Source organism: Miscanthus floridulus, chromosome 3 (genome assembly GCF_019320115.1).
Source record: "Miscanthus floridulus cultivar M001 chromosome 3, ASM1932011v1, whole genome shotgun sequence".
NCBI classification, from domain to species: Eukaryota; Viridiplantae; Streptophyta; class Magnoliopsida; order Poales; family Poaceae; genus Miscanthus; species Miscanthus floridulus.
The window spans coordinates 79,665,250-79,685,996 of record NC_089582.1 but is presented as its reverse complement, the minus strand read 5'-3'; positions in this window follow the sequence as shown (position 1 = coordinate 79,685,996).

Here is a 20,747-nt window from a genome sequence, read left to right as displayed (position 1 = left end):
GTATAGGACTAATTTGTACCATGAGTGATGTGATATCTACAAACACTTTATATATATATGTTGTTCTGCAATCTAGTGTGTGAGGTTATATATATACTAGTAATGAACAATAAGGCATGAGCATTTGTTTGACCTACATGGTGCGTATAAAGTACAAGGACAAATTAACAGTCTTGATAGACAGTGACAATTACCTGTATTTATTTCAAGTCCTTTTCAAGAAAAGGAGAAACATGTATTTATGTACAATTGAGAACTTTATTTCTTAGGTTCTAGTGCCGGCCATCGCGCGTGCTAGTTGACAATACGGGATGGCTGATATTTTTTCCCAGCAATTTCACCATCACACGTACGGCTTCTCTTGATTGGATGGTAATAGTTAATAGGATCCACAAACACTGTCAGGGTATCAAGCATAAAATACTGAGTGCCTTATAATCAACTTCTTACATATTTCTTGCCAAAAAAATATGAACCTATGTATTTAATTTTGTTTGTATGACACCAAGTAGAGCCATGTGTGAAGAGGAGAAGGAGATGAGGCGGGTCCATGACCTGCTAACCATGCTCTCATGTTCAGTAGACTAGTTGTCAGTACTCAGTAGTAGCAGCTAGGAGTATTACTAGTGCGTGGTTGATGGTTGGTGGCCAAACTTCAGAAATCTTGGACAAAATACATGCAGGGCAATGCATGACGGTATTCAGCTTCATATGTTGCTGTCTCCATGACAAACACCGGACAAATCAATCAAAGGGTGATGCGTGAGTAGTTACGACCTAGCTAGTAGTGCTACTACCTTCTAGAATGTACATGATGCCAAAAATAAAGAAAAAAACCAACACTAAATGAAAACAAGTAAACTTTAACGCAAACCATTAATCAATGTATTATATCTCTTTCTCTAGGGTATCTAGATGGTAATGAGGTGTGGTTATATTGTTCATGGACCATCGGATCAACAACTCTGCTTGTTCCTCTATTTGCATAGTCTTCTACTACTAAGTGTTATATGTCGGTGTTTTGTAAATCGGACTGTAAATTTATACAATTGTCACGCTGCTCTAGGAAGATGATGGTAGCATCCAAAAGACACGAGGATTTATACTTGTTCAGGCCGGAGCCCTACGTCCAATCTCAGAGATGATCGAGTGTGTGTTCCTCACTTAAATGATCTGAAGTTCTTACAATGGGGGTGCAAGAAAGGTGAAAAAAGTAAGTGTGGGGGTATGACCCCCGATACCCACAGGGCTGTACATGGGTCGAGCCGCTAGAGGAGGGCTAGCCCACAAGATTACGCCGCGCGGAGCACGGCATAGGGCGGCGTGCCTCACAAGACTGCGTGAAGATCCTTGGCGATCAAGGATAATCTGTTCGGATATGCTAGATTCTGCAATCTCTGTAATTCCTATCTTGTAAACCGATCAGGATAGAAACAACCGACCTGTAACCCAACCCCCGGGCTATATAAGGCAGGTAGGGACCCCCTCATTTTCATCTGAATATACGCAATACAACTCACCGAAAGATACATGACGTAGGGTATTACGCCAAGTCGGCGGCCTGAACCTACCTAATCGCTGTCTCTTGCGTTCTGTGTCACCGTCCAGTTCCCTCACGCGCACCTTCACCGATTCATCTACTACCGTGGGCATACCCCCCGGTAGACTGCCGGCCATATATCTCGTCGACAGTGGCGCGCTAGGTAGGGGGTGTGCATGCTGAATCCATGGTGAACCAGATGGTCCGTTTCCCAAGCTCCATGGCCTTTCTCGAGCGGGGCCAGATCTTCATGGTTGGATCCATGACTTGGATCATCGGCCCCGACGGCAACGGGGAGATCATGGAGGCGGTGCAGGCTCACCCTGCGCCGATCATGCCAACATCTGCAACAACATCTCCGATCCTAGTGACCCGTCATTGGGTAAGGAGATCCGTCGACAATGACGACCTGATCGCATCTATCGATCGGGTCACCAACATCGTAACCGAACGCTTGTCCCTCATGGAGTCGGTCCTAGATCGGTCTTTCGTGAGCGATGAATTTCCCGCACTCCGAGATCACCAAGTCGCTACAACCGAGCAACCTGCTTGGCCACATCGTTCAAGGCGGTCAGATTCTGATCTGGTGATCATGGCTACTCTAGAAGGGCGTACGACGCGACGCCGACCACTTCCTGCAACCGGCCTACGCCTGGCCGATTACGACGCTCTGATGGAGGACCCGCCGAAGCCTTATCCCTTTGAGCTGGAGGGTGCGGGATCTGCGTACCAGAACACCGTCCACCACCTCTTCGCCGACCACATCGAGCGCGACCACGTCACCGACCTCTACATGATCGACCCGACTGACTTCAGTCAGCCTGCTCCTGTGGTCCACATGGTGGCTATTCGCCATCTCTCTGTTGATTCCCCTCTTTTGATGGAATCTCTCCACAACGTTCTGAACGAGAGCCCCGATGATTATTCCGAGGGCTCAACCAAGACTGTATCAAGCTGCCCTACTTTCCCTCTGAGGTTTGGGGGCATGATTTTCCACGTTAGCCACGATAGCGTCACCAAGGATGGCGAAACCGTTGAAGAGCACGAAGCTCATCTAGTGAAGAATGTCGATAGCCAACGTCGCCGAGATGCAGAAGCAGCCCAAGGGGCCAACGAGGATGGTTGTGGCCCACCCCGCCATCAACGTAATCTAGAGGAGGCATTTGACATGGTGGGCAACCAGCCAGTCTACCAGACTCCAAGCGCCAATCTAGCCGTCGCTTTCAACGAGCTCGACAAACTCCCTCACACTTCGGAGGTCGAGAAGGCCCGAGCACATATCATAGCCGCGCAAGTCCAAGTCAATGAGTTCCAGAACGACGCCCCATCTTATTCCACCATGTCAGCTCGTAGCCATCGCTCTTGCCATGATGATGGAGGCCAGCATCATGATGCTGAGGGCCCCCGACCTTAGGTTGGTGGTCCCTACCTCTATAGAGGGTCCAAAGGCAACTATGAAGCTCATTCACGCCACGACGGCCGCCCTCCACGCCCCCAGGGAGAACGGGGTGGCAACTGTAACCAGGAGGTCAATCAACCCCTCCCTCGTGACCTTTGTGACCACATCAATGCCATCACCGATGTCCGTGGCCGCATAAAAAACAACAGGTCCGCACGCTACGAAGCAGAGATGGAGCGTCGCCGGCAATTCGACGTCGAACATGAGGGATTTGCTTCCCGTCAACCACCACTCCATGCCGGCGCATCAGGACTTCACCTCTTCATAGAAAGGCTTTGAGCTGTCTAGTGGCCTGTGGGTTTCAAGGTTATTGGTGTTAACACCTATGACGAAAAGGCCAACCCCGCTCAGTGGCTAACTCTATACGAGATTGTCGTGAGAGCCGTGGGTGGAAACGAAGATGTCATGGTGAACTATCTTCCCGTCATGCTAAACCAGTCTACAAACAACTGGCTATTCAGCCTGCAAGAGAACTCCATCCGATCTTGGGATGACCTTAAGAAAGTCTTCACCGACAACTACATGGCTACGTGCGAGCAGCCCAGCACCAAGTATGACCTGGAGAAGCTTCATCAATCCTCCGGGGAGTCCCTGCGTAACTTCATCAGGCGCTTCTCGAAGACAAGAAATTATGTTCCCAACATCACTGACACTGAGGCCATTGCCGCTTTCACCAAAGGGCTCTAGCACGAGCAGCTCCATGGCAAGCTGTACCGCAAGAGGCCCACAACCATTGGCGAACTGATATAAACAGCAAACGGATACACCGACACCGAAGAAGCCAAACGAGCTGCCCGCTCCACTCACCATCAACGCCACGATGATGACCGCCGTGAAGACAGGCGCTATGACAACTGTGACCGCCGCCATGATGATCAAGACTGCCGCGATGACCGCGATCATCACTAAGATGACCGCGAGCCTCGGCGTGACGACCACCCAGATAGCTCGAGAGGCAGACAAGGCCGCCATCGCCAGCCTAATAACTCCACCAACACCATCAACGCCCATGCCAAGCGCACCTATGACGCTGACTTCGACAAGCTGCTGGACGGCCCATGCCCTATCCACAAGGATGCCAAGCACACCATGCGAGAGTGCAGAGGCCTGAAGACAACGCTCGGTGGCTAAACATCAAAGAAGCCATGGTGTGACGATGATGAGATCAAGACGGTCAAGGTGGAGAACGAGGCAAGAACAAGGGCCCCACCTACCAGGACCCCACCAAAACCGTCGCCACCATATTTGGTGGGAGAGTTGTCTCCAAAGACAAGTGAGAGCAAAAACTTGTAGCCTGACGCGTCATGTCGGTCGCTAGATATGACGGCCCCATCACTGATCCCAAGTACCTCGACTAGTCGGAGCACCCAATCACCTTCTCTAGGGCTGATCAGTGGTCGAACATCTCATACCTAGGGCGTTTCCCACTCATCCTGGATCCCATAATCAAGGACATGTGCTTCTAGAAGGTCCTCATCGATGGAGTTAGCGCCCTCAACATCCTCTTCACCGGATCTCTAGAGGAGCTAGGGCTTAAGAAGGAAGACCTCACTCCCATGGACTCTCTGTTCTAGGGAATCATTCCTGGGAAGGTGTCCCTACCCTTAGGATAGATTACACTGCCGGTATAGTTCAGCACCGCCAAGCACTTCCACGTCGATTACGTCAATTTCATGGCCGTGCCGCACTATACATACCTGGTGCTGAAGATGCCAACGGGGCAGGGGATCCTCTCCCTGCGCCCCAACCTCGACGTCGCCTACAACTGCGAGAGGGAAAGCTTCACGCTCGTTGAGGCAACTGACATCTCCATCTGCATGTAGGACTGCATCGCAACTTCATAGCAGATCTCTCTAGAGGACCTAGAGATCCCAACCTTGGAGGCCGCTCGAGCATCAACCAAGTCCAAGGAGGTGAAGGAAGTGGCCCTCGTCCCCGGTGACTAGTCTAAGACTGCTCGGATCGTAGCTGGCCTCAAACCTAAATAGGAAGACACGCTCATCAGCTTCCTAAGGGAGCATGTCGACGTGTTCACGTGGAAACCTACAGACATGATCGGCGTGCCTCGGGAGCTAATCGAGCACTCCTTAAATGTCTCAGCGACCGCCAAGCCGATCAAGCAGAAGCTTCGATGATTCACGTAGGACAAAAAGGAGACCATTAGGGTAGAAATAACCCAGCTCTTAGCTGCCGGTTTTATTAAAGAGATGTATCATCCAGAGTGGTTAGCCAACCCGGTTCTTGTAACAAAAAAAGAATAAAGAATGAAGAATGTGCATTGATTACATCGATCTCAACAAACACTGCCCTAAAGACCCCTTCGGCCTACCTCGCATTGACGAGGTCATAGATTCCACAGCCGGTTGTGAGCTCCTATGCTTTTTAGATTGCTATTCTGGTTACCACTAGATCACGCTGAAGGAAGAAGACCACATCAAGACATTGTTCATCACACCCTTCGGCGCCTACTGCTACACGACCTTGTCCTTTAGGCTTAAGAATGCGGGTGTGACTTATCAAAGAGCCATCTAGCATTGCCTCAAGGACCAGATCGGGAAGAACATCGAGGCCTACGTTGATGATGTGGTGGTTAAGTCTAAGACTGCCGACACCCTCATCGCCGACCTCACTGAAGTTTTCAAAGCCCTGGAAGTATATCGATGGAAGCTAAATCCCAATAAGTGCATTTTTGGTGTTCCATCCGGTATCCTGCTAGGCAATATCGTCAGCCACCACGGCATTGAAGCCAACCCAGATAAGATCATGGCGGTGACCAATATGAAGCCTCCGACCTATGTCAAGGACGTCGAGAAGCTAACGGGGTTCATGGTGGCCTTAAGTTGTTTCATATCCTGTATGGGTGAAAAGGGACTTCCCTTCTTTTAGCTACTCAAGGCTTAGGAGAAGTTTGTCTGGTCGGAGGATGCTAACAAGGCCTTTGCCGAGCTCAAGTGGTTTCTCACCACATCTTTGATCATGACTACTCCCTAAAAGGATGAAACCCTGCTAATCTACATCGCGGCGACCAGCCGGGTAGTCAGCACCTCCATCATTGTTGAACGTGAAAAGGCCGAACATGCCAATAAAGTCCAGTGCATGTCTACTTCATCAGCGAGGTCCTAAATGAGTCCAAGACTCACTACCCCCAGGTCCAGAAGCTGCTGTATGCCATCCTGATCATGTCTCAGAAGCTCCACCACTACTTCAACGCCTATCAAATAGTAGTAGTCATAGAGTACCCACTCAGCGACATCCTCCGTAACAAGGAAGCCAGTGGCTGCATCATTAAATGGGTGGTCAAGCTCGACACCTACACCATCAAATTTAGGCCTCACCACACGATCAAGTCATAGGCGCTCACTGATTTCATCACCGAGTGGACGGACATGCAGACACCTGTCTCGGTCAACCACCTCGAGCACTGGACCATGTACTTCGATGGGTCCCTTAATCTCGATGGCACTGGGGCAGGTGTATACTTCATCTCCCCATCAGGGGACAAGCTTCGTTATGTCCTCCGCTTACACTTTCGAGCATCCAACAATTCCGTCGAATACGAGACGACACTCCACGGTCTTCGTATAGCTATCGAGATCGGCATCAAATGCCTCTAGGTGTACGATGACTTCACACTCATGATCAACCAGTTGAACAAAGACTAGAATTGCACCAACGAGAAGATGGATGCTTACTGTGCTACGATAAGAAAACTAGAAGACAAATTCTTTGGCATCGAATACCACCACGTGGTTCGGGCCAATAATCAAGTAGCCGATGAGCTATCAAAGATAGGATCAACCCAGGCTAAAGTTCTAGCCAGAGTGTTCATCTAGGACCTTGTGGCTCCTTCCATCAAGTAGGAACAAGAAGGCGTTGAAGAAAAACCACCTGCTAAGCAGATAATCGCCATGGTCCCTAGGCCAAGCAGTGATTGGAGAGAACCCTTCATCAAATACCTAACCACTACAGACGTTTAGGCTGACAACATAGAGAGAGAATGCCGCCGTAGTAAGCATTACGTCCTAGTTGAAGGGAAGTTGTACCGCAAAAACGCCAAAGAGGAGCTACTCTAGAAGTGCGTCTCCATGGAAGAAGGCGAGAAGATACTCAAGGAGATCCACGTCAGCACCTGCGGCAATCACGTGGCCTCTAGAACTCTGGTCAAAAAAAGCTTTTCGAGCTGGTTTCTATTGGCCCTTAGCCGTAGCCGATGCTGAAGCACTCGTTCGCCGATGTGAAAACTGCCAGTTTTTCGCTAAACAAATCCACGTCCTGGCTCAGGCCTTGCAAATGATTCCTGCATCATGGCCCTTGCATGCTGGGGATTGGATATGATCAGGCCCTTCAAGCCCACGCCAGGAGGTTTCCGCTGGGTCTATGTCTACATCGACAAATTCTCCAAGTGGATCGAATACAAACCCCTGGTCCAAGCTACAACGAAGAAGGCAGCCGAGCTGCTTGATGACATCATTCACCAGTTAGGCCTGCCGAACAGCATCATCACCGACCTGGGGTCCACGTTCACCGGTGCTGATTTCTGGGACTTCTACGACGAAAGGTGCATCTCAGTTAAGTATGTCTCAGTGGTGCACCCTATGACTAATGGCCTAGTTGAGCGCACCAACGGCATGATTCTCGACGCGATGAAGAAGAGGCTCTACAAGAATGAGCAGAAGCACCCCGACAAGTGGCTCAAGGAATAGCCAGCTATGATCTAGGGACTATCCAGCCCAGTTGCAACACTGGCGTCTCCTCATACTTCATGGTTTTTTTGGCTCCGAGGGCGTTTTACCAACCGACATCACTTTCTGAGCACCCAGAGTGGAGAACTATAATGAAGAAAACTCTGACCAAGCCCGGCTCATTGAGTTGGATAGCCTAGAGGAGGAGGGCCTGGTTTCATGTGTTTGGATGACGAAGTACCTTGACAGCATGCGAAGATACTACAACCACAACATCAACAATTGATTCTTCGTGGTTGGAGACCTAGTGCTCCGCAAGAAGCAGAAGACTGACGGAATGCACAAGCTATCTTCACCTTGGGAGGGCCCCTTCATTGTCAAGGCGATCACCCGACCAGGTTCCTACAGACTATGCGACATGGATGAAAAAGATGTCCCAAATTCTTGGCACATCGATCTTCTTAGGCGCTTCTACCCTTGAAGGGTCTCCTTTCAAAGATATGTACATTTCATATTTGAGTATTCAATAAAGTTTTTGTCCTAATGTTTCTCCCTATTGTTATCTTTGTGCTTTTTCTGCTAAGCGATTTTGTTTCTGCGTACAACATCTTAAAGACGACACGCCAACTACGCCTAAGGCAAATACCCGAACATACATGTTGATGCTCGGACGCCTCTAGAGATGACCCTGTCTTTGACTTCTCCCTACATGTGCATGAGCGTCCGCCTCTGCGTCATGGGTGGTCGGCAGTGGTTCCTTAGCAATGCCCTGTTCTTCCCACATGCACACGGCCCCTACGCCCCGCGTTACGGTTAATAGGCTAGCTAGGGATGGGGACTCAGCTATACACTACTGATCGGATGGTTTATATCAAATATAAAAACAAACATAACATAACAACAAGTGTTCAACAAAAGTTGCTAAGCACTTTTATACAACGATTCAACATGAGTTTTTTCTACTGTACAGAGCACTGCTCTCCCCTTCACCGAACAACTCGACATCTTCGGCCAACCTCTTCGCCAGCTCCTCTGCATCGTCTTCCATCCTAACGATCTTCTTCGCATTCATGCCCTACGCGTATCCGGTCGCCACCTGTTGGAGATCCACCGAAGGGTAGTGTGACCTTAGCTACATGAGTGCATGCATGAAGGCTCCATGGATGGCATTGTGTGTGAACTCTTTGAAGTCCGACCATGCCATTCGGCACCGGTCCATGATTGACCGAGCTGGCGGGTCTCCAGGTAGTTGCTCTCTCCCTTTGGATGGTTCAAAGAAAACCCAGTCAAGTACAGGCTTGATCCCTGCCTCCATCACCTCAATCTTCTTGTCCTATGCTTTCACCTGGTCTCCAAAGACCTTGAACTGCTCATGCACCTGGTGCCGATACTCTACAAAAAAGCATGCATCCAATGCTGTGCAAGTAAAAATAAAGTGACAAGTACTTACATCGAAGATCTTCAGCGATTCGCTCGACCTTCTCCTCCGCCTTGTCCTTCTCCATAGTCAGCTGCATGATGCCTCTCGGGAAAGGCCGAGCTCCATCTTCAGCGCTGCATACCACAGCCGAATGTCTCATAACACTGAGTGTTAACAAAATAGGATCTAGAATCATACCTTTCTGCTGGTCGGTACTGCGGCTAAGCTGCTCGGCTAGCGACTGGCTCTCTGCCTCCATCTACCGATGCTCCATCTCCAATGCTAGGACTTTCACATCTAGATCTTCTCTGTGGTGGTGTTCTTGGAGCAGGCATGCCCGGAGGTTGTTTACCAATGCTTGTAGGGTCTTATTTCCCTCTAGGACCGAGGCCATCTCCTCTAGTTGCCACCGACACTGCTCAGACACCTTCATGACATTCTGCAAAGCTCAAGGTGTCAAAATACTATGATCTTCAAGGCACACAATAGAAGGATTTTTCGGGCTTACCTCAATGCAACCGATCATTGCCGCCAGGTCGGTTCTTAGCCTCTTCGTCTCTGCGCTCACCTCCTCCTCCTCCAGCATTTCAAACTCTTCACCACACTGGATAACTGTGCGGAGGAGCTAGGGAGGTGGAGCAGGTTCTCGCATAATTTCTTCAACTTCCATAGTAGCCGCCTGTAGAGATGCCCTCCTCGGTCGCTGCTGTGCTCGGACGGCTCGTCCGAGCCTTACCTCTGCTGTGGGTGGATCCTACGGTGTGCTGCCCGGCACATCCCTTGTAGTCCCTACTCCTGCTTCGGTAGGGTTAGCCAATGTCACTGCTGTGCTCTAGAACCCCTCATTGCCCGGATCACCCTCGTCGTGCGCCCCACCGCCGGCGAGGTCAGTCCGATAATTGGTGGCTCCTCCATTGCAGGGGCGGTCGGTTCCGTGGCCATTGGTTGCTCCATGGTGGGGGCAACTAGATCTGCTTCCCCTTGTTCCTGCTGGGTGTGGGGAGCCTCTGGCTCTGCCACACGCCCCTCATCATCTGCAGTAGTAGGCCATAGATCCTCATTTGACTCCCCACTTCGGCAAGTAAACAACTCGTCAGGAAACAAAACACCGTGCTGAAGAGGAATCGTGCACAAAGAAGGGAACTTACAATTGGGACTCTCGCCATGCTGTTCGAAACCGGCGTGCTTGCCCAGGACTGCTCAGTCCATCACCCAAATTGCTCGGTGGCTCCACTACCGCTGCCGAAGTCACCCGATCGGTCTCGAGAACTACGGTGGTCTCTTGCGCTGCCGCTATTGGAGTCATCCATGTAGTCTTGGGGACTATGGTAGTCGCCTGGGCTGTTGCTGCCGGCGCCACCAGAGTTGCCGCCGCTCATGTCACCCGAGTAGTGTCGTGCATCACCGTCATGGCCTCCCATGTCCGCCCCTCTCGCGTGTCTTAGCCCCAGCTAGCGCAGACGGCGGAGGCATCACAGCCCTTGATGAAGGAGGCACCACCGGTCCATCATCATCTGATGAGCTCGACACCACCAGCTAGCATCTTTGGGGCTGGGCGGTAGCTCCAATGTTCATCGGCCTCTCCTCATGACGAGATGACCCGGCTGTCTTCCTTCTCTTCGAGGATGGTTCCTCGCTAGCAGGCCGCTTCCCCCAGAGTTTCTCATGGACATGCGACGTCCGCTCGTCTCCACCTTCATCGTTATGATCATCCGAGCTGTCCCCACCAGCTTTTGAGCTGGCTCCATGCTGGGGACTGCTCGACCAGGCATCAACACCCCTCGCCAGTCAGCCGACGGCACCGCCAAGAAGTACACCGCCCGGTCCTGCCCATGAATCTTCAGGAACACGAATGGCTATATTGCAACAGATAAGGAATCAAGTGAAACTAGAAAGAAGACTCTTACCCATGGTGGGAGGTTCCCTACACTAAAGGCTCTCTGCTAGTCATTGATTCTATGATGCCCCGCAAGGTTAAACAACAACCCAATCCGCCGAATGGGCCTAGTGGGCCGCCGCGTCAAACCACGTTGAACGCGGAATGATGAAACGGAGTTCAATGCTAAGCGTTGTTTCAACGGAGTTTTTTAGACATTTATATCAAGATATTTTCTGACCCTGCTACAAGATACCTTCGCAATCTTCCAGCAGGCTCGGGGATTACATGTGTACACGTAATCTTGCGATGACTGTACTTATTTCCACACTGCTTTCTCTCGGCTAGGCTGGGGACTAGGTTCGCACCTGAAGACTATTACTTTGGACCCTGGTACCACTTGGCTACTTCACCTACTGCCAGGCTCAGGGACTAAGTGGGCACACTTCACCTTGCAGTGAATACGCTTATTTTTAGGACCCAGGTCTCATCGAAACGACTAAGTCATGGATGATAATCGTCATTGCTCTCTGTTTGGCTCTAAGAGTCAATTCTGCCTACGACATAGGTGCTAAGCACCTATCTTCGCCCTCGAGGGACTAAGTTCCTCCACGCTTACTAAGTGTCCTACTTCGCCACTCGGAACCTAAGTGGGCACACTTCATCTAAGATGGAGACTTCAAATTTTTTTAAACTTGAGCCCCTACATCCTTCTGACAAACCTCAACTTCGAGTGAGTCCGGTTTTCATCGACCAGTCCAACTGCTCGGACATCTGCCTCAATAGCTTAGACGCTCATTCAACAGCTCGGACGCTCGTTCAATAGCTCAGCTCCTAGTTAAACTGGTGATCGACAGCAAGTTGGACAGCTCGGATAAGCTCAAGACGGTGTTGCTCAGCGGATACAAGGCGCTCGGGGACTAGTTGTGGGGGTATAACCCTGATACCCACAGGGCTGTACATGGGCCGAGCAGCCAGGGGAGGCCCAACCCACAAGATTACACCGCGCAGAGCATGTCACAGGTCGGCGTGCCTCGCAAGACTGAGTGAAGATCCTTGACGATCAAGGATGATCTATTCGGATATGCTAGATTCCGCAATCTCTGTAATTCCTATCTTGTAAACTGATCAGGATAGAAACAACCGACCTGTAACCCTACCCCCAGGCTATATAAGGCAGGTAGGGACCCCCTCGTTTTCATCTGAATATACGCAATACAACTCACTAAAAGACACAGGACGTAGGGTATTACGCCAAGTCAGCGACCTGAACCTGCCTAATCGCTGTCTCTTGCGTTCTGTGCCACCGTCTAGTTCTCTCACGCACACCTTCACCGATTCATCTACTATCATGGGCATACCCCTCGGTAGACTGCCGACCATATCTCGTCGACAGAATGGAGGGGTCGTGGCTGACCCTGGCCTTGGCGTCCGGCCTGGTTCACTTGGCTCAGCTTGGCCTCGGTTGTTCAGGCCTTCGCTAGCTCATGTATCGTGGACTGCTCGGCCTGCTAACTAATCGATGCCTTAAGACGCCCAGGGATTATAATGCCTATATTATATTTTTGTCATAGGCACCTCATTTTGTAAGTACCCGCCAGAAGTAGTTGTGGCAGATTGGTGAGAGCACACATTGTTTGTCTTTTATCCGCTGCAGTGCAGCGAGCACATTGCTTGTCTGAACTTGGAGAGACCATTACCCTAAACAAACCAAGCTCCTTGTCATTTGCTCATAGATGCAGTGAACAGCTCATCCATTCCAGAGTAGATATTTAACTAAACTATTTTGACTTCAGGTATGGAAGGTTTAGCGGAGCACATTTGTTTTCTTGTTGGCTTGCCATTGAGATGTACTACTGTTACCTTTATGGCTTGCTGCATTGAAAATATATCTTGTAGCCATTATCCTTCTTTGAAGAATTTGCTAATCAAGTTGCTTGAAGTGCTGTTGTGTTGTCCTTTATCAATTTGATGCAGCTAGCTAGTATTAAGGAATTATTGTGCATATTTTCTTATTATGATAGCTCACACACACTGATGGAAAAATAAATTCTTATAATGATACTCTCAAATTCTATATATATACTTACCTGCAAACACTAGATGTATAGTTGTGTACACCTAGCTTTATCCAATTGGAATCCAGAGTTGAGAGTCTCAAGTTATATAAACATAAATTAATTAGCTAGGGGACAGTGAGCAACGTGTTGCATGCTGACATACAGCCAAGTAAGATTTGAAATAGTACCTACGGTGAAATTTTAAATTTACAGAATGTCTTGGTTTGCACATTAATTGTGATGGAGTAGATAAGAGGGAAAGGTCCAAAGCTACTGCCATTTTCCCCATCCCCTATAACTAGTAGGCTACGTGTGCTTCTAGACAATAATGTAAGTAATTAAAATATTTTTGAGTGTTAGTCTTATATCCTTGTTTCAAGACATACACAACTTACAAGGTCATCATCTTGGATGTATGCACCTATTGTATTGGAAGAAAGAGGAGAAAAGGGGGAGTCCTTGCTTTGTTTCATGCCCAAGGAGCCATCTCTGGCTGCTTGCACAGGGCTCAACCATATGGGAGCCCTAATTTCATGTATTTTGATGGATCTGTCACCTGGAGCCTCAACATTTCAGCCAGCCTCAGTATACAAACAAACGCATACGCCCCAATACAAGCCAAACAGAACGTGTCCAATGGGGAAAAGTGCCGTTTGGGAGGTTTCCCTGACCCCTTCCCAAAAATCCTAATAACAATATGGTTATTTGTGAATAAATCAGTTTCTTGTATAATGTATATAAGCATGATGTGGTTACTAAGTAAATTGTGCCGAGTCTTGAAACAAACATGAACGAGTTAAGTAATTTTAAATTCCATTGACTTAAATTAACTTGTTCCATACTGCTTACAAACACTACTAGAGAACAGACTTTAGAACGATGTCCCAATTTAGCATTAGCCTCGGCATTTTTTGCCCCCGGGACTAAAGGACCCTTTAGTCCCGGCCTGCCCAACGGTCGTCCGCGGGGCAGGGATCTTTAGTCCCGGCTGGTATTACCAACCGGGACTAAAGGTTTACCTTTAGTCCCGGTTGGTAATACCAGCCGGGACTAAAGATTTTAGTCCCGGTTTGGGTTATGCCCCGGGAATAAAGATTAATATTTAGTTCCGGTTTGGACCCCTAACCGGGACTAATTATCCCGGCCTATAATTCTGCTCAATTCTTCCTCCCCGAGCCCGAGCCATTCCATTATTCAAACTCACTGCCTCTGTTCTTCAGCTTGCTGTTGTTCTTGCACTCTCCCCCTCCATTGGTGTTGCTCTTCGATTTTGGAGGTAACAAACTTAATCCTCTTATGTTTTATCAGTAGCTTATCTCATTTTGCGATGTAGATGCATGTGTAACTTTATATGTTGGACTTTATTATGATTTTATATGTCATTTTTAGCTCAAAATCACATGATGATTTGCATATATGTTTGGATAAACAAAAGTTAAATTAGTTCATCAAAATCACGCCTCGCTCGTCCTCGCTGGAGCACGCGCCATTCTCGTCCCCGGTGGCTTACGTGATCTTAGAATTAATTTTTCCATGAAATGAAAAACTTAGAAAATTGTTAGAAAATTGTAGAAAATCCGTACTAGTTGAACTTGCGGACCGTGTTCATGTCGGCGAGCATGTTCTCTGCCGAGCGGTAACGGACGTCAAGGAGGAGCTTTGATTCTACGAGGGAGAGCGGCAACGGTCGTGGAAGACCGTGTTCCCTTTCTCGTAGAATCAGAGCTCTTCCTTGGCCAAGTACGGTGCCGTCCGGTGGAGAAATGCTCGTCGAGATGATCACGTAAGCAAGGTCAACTAGTACGGATGGTTATTTATTGAAACATGTTTTTGAGCTATAATTTGATGGATATTTGAAAATATGAAATTTACACTAGTTTGCAAAAATAAGTATAGAAAGTAGATGACAACTGTTACTGGATCCTCGGCCTCTCGTTCGGTTGCGAAACGACTGAGGCCAGAACTCCCTCTCATTATCTGCGGCAAGTGTAAGCAGAAGATTGTGATGGAGTACCGAGTCAAGAGACAGGGACCCAACAAGGGTCGTGTTTTCTACAAGTGCCCGGATCGCGATGTGAGTTTCTTACGCATTTTATAATTATGGCTAATTGACCTGCTTTTCTTGAATATTTTTGACTAAATATTTTTTGGCTTTAATTTCAGTGGGAGGGCAATGGATGCGATGGTTGGTACTGGGAGGAAGATTATGCTACATACGTGCAGAATTTGGGTGCGCTTAAGGTAGCGGATGCTGCTGATGAGGCAGTGAGCCAGCAGGAGAAGCTTATTGATATTCAACAGAAGAATGATTTGTCTGTTTTAGTTGCGTACGATCACAAAATAATTATGTTACTGAAGTGCATTGTAGTTTTAGTTTGTTTAGTGATAGTTGGGATTGCTTACGTTGTAGCCAGGCTTAGTTAATTAATCAACCGTGTGTGTGTCATTTATGTTGTGTAATAAAATACTTAATTATGTTCAAGGTTTTCATAATTTGTCGTGTAATACAGATTATGTCACGCCATTGGATGTACAATGCCGATCGTCGCTCCCAAGACTTTATAGAGGGCTTGCACTATTTCTTAGGTGTGGCCGAGGCAAATAAGCGGGATGGTTTCATATGCTGTCCATGTGCCCTATGTAAGAATTTAAAGGAATATTCAAGCTCAATGAGTCTTCATTCACATTTGCTTAAGTCAGGTTTCATGTCAAACTATATATGTTGGACTAAGCATGGAGAAAGCGGGGTCATGATGGAAGAAGGTGAAGGAGAAGATTTAGACATTGATGACATTATTGCTCAGTATGGTGCCTTTGATGATACTACAATGGGGGGAGATGAAGAAGAGGTAGCGGTAGAAGATGATCTCGGTGATGCTCTTGGCGATGCCATTCATGATGCACAACAAGAATGGGAAAGTGAAAAAGAGAAAGTTAAGTTGGAGCGCATGCTTGAGGATCATAGGAAGTTGCTATACCCGATGGCCGAAGAGGGGCAAAAAAAGCTGGGTACAACACTGGAATTGCTACAGTGGAAGGCAAAGAATGGTGTATCCGATAAGGCATTTGGGAATTTATTAAACCTCATAAAGAAGATGCTTCCGAAGCCAAATGAATTGCCCACCACTACGTACGAAGCAAAAAAGGTTGTCTGCCCTTTGGGATTAAAAATCCAGAAGATACATGCATGTCCTAATGACTGTATCCTCTACCATGGCAATGAATACGAGAATTTGGATGAATGCCCGGTATGTAAAGCATCGCGGTATAAGATCAGGCGCGATGATCCTGGTGACGTCGAGGGTGAACAACGTCCTAGAAAGAAAATCCCTGCCAAGGTTATGTGGTATGCTCCTATAATACCACGCTTAAAACGTTTGTTCAGAAATAAAGACCACGCAAAGTTGTTGCGGTGGTATAAAGAAGACCGTAAGGTAGACAATATGCTGAGACACCCAGCTGATGGGTCCCAGTGGAGAGCGATAGATAGAGAATTTTCAGAGTTTGCAAATGAGGTTAGAAACTTAAGGTTCGCCTTAAGTACAGATGGTATGAATCCTTTTGGACAGCAGAGCACTAGTCATAGCACTTGGCCAGTTACTCTATGTATCTACAACCTTCCTCCATGGTTATGCATGAAGCGGAAGTTCATTATGATGCCGATCCTCATCCAAGGTCCAAGGCAACCTGGCAACGATATTGATGTATATCTGAAGCCATTAGTTGAAGAACTTCTAGTTTTATGGAACAAACCAGGTGTACGTGTCTGGGATGAGTACAAACAAGAACACTTTGACCTACGAGCAATGTTGTTCGTAACCATCAATGATTGGCCTGCTTTAAGTAATCTTTCAGGTCAGACAAACAAAGGATATAATGCATGCACACATTGTTTTGATGACCTTGACAGTATATATTTGAAAAGATGTCGAAAGGTCGTGTACCTTGGCCATCGTCGATTCCTTCCTTTGAACCACCAAGTAAGAAAGAAAGGGAAGCATTTTAAAGGTAAGCCAGACCACCGGAAGAAGCCTCATAACCGAACCGGGGAAGATGTACTCGCAATGGTCAAGGATGTGAAAGTAGTATTTGGAAAGGGACAAGGCAGTGAATCTGTTCACAAAGATGCTAATGGACATGCACCCATGTGGAAGAAGAAGTCCATCTTTTGGGAGCTACCCTATTGGCAAGTCCTAGAGGTCCGCAACGCAATCGACGTGATGCACCTGACAAAGAATCTTTGTGTGAACCTGTTAGGATTCATGGGTGTGTACGGGAAGCCAAAGGATTCACTTGAAGCACGCCAGGACTTGCAGTGCATGAAAGAACGAGACAACCTTCATCCAGAGAAGACAGGTGATGGACGTCATTACTTAAGTCCTGCTAGCTACACGCTTAGCAAAGAAGAGAGGGACAGCATGTTCGAATGTCTAAGCAGCATCAAGGTCCCATCGGGATTCTCCTCCAATATAAAGGGTATAATAAATGTGCCAGATAAAAAATTCCTAAACTTAAAGTCCCACGACTGCCACGTGCTTATGACGCAATTGCTTCCAGTTGCTTTAAGAGGAATTCTACCTCCACATGTACGTCTAGCCACCGTGAAGCTATGTGCATTTCTCAATGCAATTTCTCAGAAGGCAATCAATCCAGTGGAACTAGCTACTCTACAGAACGATGTGGTTCAATGTCTTGTCAGCTTTGAGTTGGTGTTCCCTCCATCCTTCTTTAATATCATGACACACATCCTAGTTCATTTGGTGAAGGAGATTAGTATTCTTGGACCTGTGTTCTTACATAACATGTTCCCCTTCGAGAGGTTTATGGGAGTCTTGAAGAAATATGTGAAAGTCCGTTCTAAGCCTGAAGGAAGCATCGCCCAGGGCTATGGAACATAGGAGGTCATTGAGTTCTGTATTGACTTTATTCCTGACATTGCTCCGATTGGCGTTCCCGAATCACGACATGAGGGGAGACTCAGTGGTAAAGGAACTTTAGGGAAGAAAACATATATTGGCATGGAAGACGATTATTTCAATAAAGCACACTACACAGTTCTTCAGAACTCGTCATTGGTGCATCCGTACATCGAGATATATAAGGAGTTCTTACGATCCAAGTTTCCAGGGAAGACTGAAGCTTGGATTAGGCGTCAGCACATGAAAAGTTTCAGTGGTTGGTTGCGAAAAGAATGTCAAGGCGATGACAATATTGATGAGCAACTGTATTTGTTGGCTAGGCAGCCATCGTGGCATATCCTCACGTACCAAGGGTATGAGATAAATGGGAATACATTTTACACAGTTGCCCAAGATAAAAGGAGCACCAATCAAAATAGTGGTGTTCGCATAGATGGCACAGATCCAAATGGGAATATACAAACATATTATGGCCGCATAGAAGAGATATGGGAACTAGACTACGCACCTAATTTTAAAGTCCCTTTGTTCCGGTGCCAATGGGTGAAGCTGACCGGAGGAGGGGTAACAGTCGACAAAGAGTATGGAATGACAACAGTGGACCTCAACAATATTGGATACAAAGAGGAACCATTCGTCCTTGCTGCCGATGTGAGTCAGGTGTTCTATGTGAAAGACATGTCTACAAAATCAAAGAGAGGAAAAAACGAAGACATCAACTCAATGATCAATGAGCCAAAGCGCCACATAATTCTTTCTGGGAAAATAAATATAGTAGGAATTGAAGACAAGTCAGACATGTCAGAAGATTACGAAAGAAATGTCCGAATTCCACCCTTCATAGTGAAGAAAGATCCAAGCATCATGTTAAATGATGAAGACACTCCATGGTTACGACAAGATCATAACCAAGGGTCATACGTCAAGAAGAAATTCACTGTTGTGCCCGCATGATACAACGATGCATGTTTAATATATTATGTTTTAGAGACGGATATTATGTAATATGTTTTCGGAACCCTAGATTGTCTAAAATTGAAAAGTTTTGAATACCAAGTTTGTTCATATCATCAATATCTACAATCCTTATATAGACCATTTTTTCATTTGAGAAAGCTTGAACAAAATGTAGTTCAATTTTCACAAGTGTGTGACATAGTTTTAGAAAGTCTATAAGAGATAAGGAAAATTGTGACTAGTGTTTGATAAAAATTTCTCAAATGGGAAAATAATCTATGTAACAATTGTAGATCTTGCTGAGATGATCAAACTTGGTATTCAGAGTTTTTTCATCTGAGGTCATTTAGTGTCTCATTTGAGCAAGTTTGACCAAGTCAAATTTGGTCAAATGAAAAAACAACACTTTGACCCTAGTATTATGGACTCTAAATGACTTCGAATTGAAAAGTTTTGAATACCAAGTTTGTTAAACTCAAAAAGATCTACAATTGTTGTTTTGGTCAACTTTCCATTTGAGAAAGTTTGGACAGTTCAAATTTATGATTTTTAAATTTCGACGCCTACAAACTAGTTTTCGGAACCCTAGATTGTCTAAAATTGAAAAGTTTTGAATACCAAGTTTGTTCATATCATCAATATCTACAATCCTTATATAGACCATTTTTTCATTTGAGAAAGCTTGAACAAAATGTAGTTCAATTTTCACAAGTGTGTGACATAGTTTTAGAAAGTCTATAAGAGATAAGGAAAATTGTGACTAGTGTTTGATAAAAATTTCTCAAATGGGAAAATGATCTATGTAACAATTGTAGATCTTGCTGAGATGATCAAACTTGGTATTCAGAGTTTTTTCATCTGAGGTCATTTAGTGTCTCATTTGAGCAAGTTTGACCAAGTCAAATTTGGTCAAATGAAAAAACAACACTTTGACCCTAGTATTATGGACTCTAAATGACTTCGAATTGAAAAGTTTTGAATACCAAGTTTGTTAATTTTGGTCGAATTGAAAAAACAACAATCCTTATATAGGCCATTTTTTCATTTGAAAAAGTTGTACAACAAAAAATACTATATTTTCTTTATTTTTATAGGTTTAACAAAAATTTCGTGTCAATTTTGGTCAAAAACCAAGAAAAAATTGAAACATTGACGTTACAATAATGTGATAATAAATTTCCTATCGAATAATATTAGTTTTATTAATTTTAAGTTACAAATATATTTTTGCATTAACAAAATACTTAGTATTAGTAACATTTATATTCTATATTCATAAAAGAAATTAAAAACTATAGGTTACAAAATTTTCCTATTTACAATAAATAATTAGTTAATCAATAGAATTTTTTAAAATAAATATTGCAAAGTATTGAAGTTGCTATGGAATTAATTGATTAACCTAGTATTAAACAAAATCAAAATCTCAGGTCTTTCCAATTACGCTGGCGGGTTGCCAAAATTTTCGGTGCCTTCAGTCCCGGCCCAGACCAAGAACCGGGACTAAAGGGTGAGCAGCAATTTCGGTGCCCGCCCAAAATACTTTTAGTCCCGGCTAGTAACACCAACCGGGACTAAAAACCCTTTAGTCCCGGCTTGTAAGGCGAGCCGGGACTAAAGGGTTGGGCCTTTAGTCCCGGCTGGTAATACAAGCCGAGACTAAAGGGTTTTTAGTCCCGGTTGGTGTTACTAGCCGGGACTAAAGGGTCCCGGCCTATATATATTGAACGGTTTCATCTTCTACCTTTCGATCTACACGTCGATCATCGCCGCCGCCACCGCCATCTTTGATCTCGCCTCCGTCGCCCCAGCCCCGCCTGGCCGTACATCGAGC